General features: G+C 38.7%; 1 non-coding gene across 1 annotated transcript; it reads left to right on the top strand.

The window, feature by feature from the left end:
- The first annotated feature begins 1,368 nt into the window (after window positions 1–1,368).
- LOC148555736 (small nucleolar RNA R71) lies at window positions 1,369–1,476 on the top strand. The gene has a single exon (XR_015886982.1). It is a non-coding gene; the product is annotated as a small nucleolar RNA R71 (small nucleolar RNA).
- Window positions 1,477–2,443: the final 967 nt, after the last annotated feature.

The following is a 2,443-nucleotide window of genomic DNA, read 5'->3' as shown; positions in this document are numbered from 1 at the left end:
GTTTTAAACACAAGGGAGTCCTCATTCCATTGAAGGACTAGTTCAAACTCTGTCAACATCAATCACAGCTCTTGCTGTGGCCAGGAAAGGTCTTCCTAGGATGATGGATTCATCTTCTTCCTTTCCAGTATCCAGGACTATGAAATCAGCAGAGATGTAAAGGCCTTCAACCTTTACTAATACGTCCTCTACTTGTCCATAAGCCTATTTTCTTGAATTGTCTGCCATCTCTAATGAGATTTTAGCCGCTTGCACCCCATAGATTCCCAGTTTCTCTATTACAAAGAGGGGCATGAGGTTTATTCCTGAACCAAGGTCACATGGAGCCTTAAAGATCATGGTGCCTATGGTACAGGGTATTATGAACTTTCCGGGATCCTGTCTCTTCTGAGGCAATGTCAGTTGATCTAGATCACTTAGTTCATTGATGAACAAGGGAGGTTCAACTTCCCAAGTATCAATGCCAAATAATTTGGCATTCAGCTTCATGATTGCACCAAGAAACTTGGCAGTTTGCTCTTCAGTAACATCCTCATTCTCTTCAGAAGAGGAATACTCATCAGAGCTCATGAAGGGCATAAAGAGGTTCAATGGAATCTCTATGGTCTCTAGATGAGCCTCAGAGTCCTTTGGTTCCTCAGAGGGAAGCTCCTTATTGATCACTGGGAGAGTACTAGGAGGGATTTTAGTGATCCTTTTACTCAGCTGGCCCACTTGTGCTTCCAGATTTCTAATGGAAGATCTTGTTTCATTCATGAAACTTACAGTGGCCTTAGATAGATCAGAGACTAAGTTTGTTAAATTAGAAGTATTTTGCTCAAAGTTCTCTGTCTGTTGCTGAGTGGATGATGGAAAAGTTTTATTATTGTTAAACCTGTTTCTTCCACCATTATTAAAGCCTTGTTGAGGCTTTTGATCCTTCCATGAGAAATTTGGATGATTTCTCCATGATGAGTTATAGGTGTTTCCATAAGGTTCACCTAAGTAATTCACCTCTGCTATTACAGGGTTCTCAGGATCATAAGCTTCTTCTTCATAAGAAGCCTCTTGAGTACTGTTGGATGCAGCTTGCATTCCATTCAGACTCTGAGAAATCATATTGACTTGCTGAGTCAATATTTTATTCTGAGCCAATATGGCATTCAGAGTATCAACTTCAGGAACTCCCTTCTTCATAGGCGTCCCATTACTCATAGGATTCCTTTCAGAAGTGTACATGAACTGGTTATTAGCAACCATGTCAATGAGTTCTTGAGCTTCTGCAGGCGTTTTCTTTAGGTGAATGTATCCACCTGCAAAAGTGTCCAGTGACATCTTTGATAGCTCAGATAAACCATCATAGAATATATCCAGGATGGTCCATTCTGAAAGCATGTCAGAAGGACACTTTTTGGTCAACTGTTTGTATCTTTCCCAAGCTTCATAGAGGGATTCACCTTCTTTCTGTTTGAAAGTTTGAACATCCACTCTAAGCTTGCTCAGCTTTTGAGGAGGAAAGAATTTGGCTAAGAAAGCCGTGACCAGCTTATCCCAAGAGTTCAGGCTATCTTTAGGTTGAGAGTCCAACCATATTCTAGCTCTGTCTCTTACAGCAAAAGGGAAAAGCATGAGCCTGTAGACTTCAGGATCTACTCCATTAGTCTTAGCAGTATCACATATCTGCAAGAATTCAGTTAAGAACTGAAAAGGATCTTCAGATGGAAGTCCATGAAACTTGCAGTTCTGCTGCATCAGAGAAACTAATTGAGGTTTCAGCTCAAAGTTGTTTGCTCCAATGGCAGGAATGGAGATGCTTCTTCCATGTAAATTGGAATTAGGTGCAGTAAAGTCACCAAGCATCCTCCTTGCATTATTATTATTTTCGGCTGCCATCTCCTCTTCCTGTTCGAAAATTTCTGAAAGATTATCTCTGGATTGTTGTAATTTAGCTTCTCTTAGTTTTCTCTTCGGAGTCCTTTCAGGTTCTAGATCTCCTTCAACAAGAATGTTCTTGTCCTTGCTCCTGCTCATATGACAAAGAAGAGGGCACAGAAAAATAATAATAATAGAGATCCTTTATACCACAGTATAGGGATCCCTTTGTGAGTGGGAGAAAAGAGGGAGACAAAGAATGTAATGTAACGGAAGAAACACAACTGTGAGGAGGGTATAGATGTGAGATGAGATGTTAGTAGATGAATAAATAAATAGAATAAGATGGGAGAGGGAGAATTTTCGAAAATAATTTTTGAAAACGGGTTAGTGATTTTCGAAAATAGTTTTTGAAAAAGGTTAGTAATTTTCGAAAAATTTTGAAATCAAAAATAAAAATAATTAGTTAATTAAAAGGAAATTTTTGAAAAAGAGGGAAGATATTTTCGAAAATTAGAGAGAGAGAGTTAGTTAGGTAGTTTTGAAAAAGTTAAGAAACAAACAAAAAAGTTAGTTAGTTAGTTGAAACAAG

The sequence above is a fragment of the Arachis ipaensis genome, chromosome B6 (genome assembly GCF_059453495.1).
Source record: "Arachis ipaensis isolate K30076 ecotype BB chromosome B6, ASM5945349v1, whole genome shotgun sequence".
Taxonomy (NCBI): Eukaryota; Viridiplantae; Streptophyta; class Magnoliopsida; order Fabales; family Fabaceae; genus Arachis; species Arachis ipaensis.
Note: the sequence above shows the minus strand (reverse complement) of the source record. Positions and strands in the feature narration are given on the sequence as shown.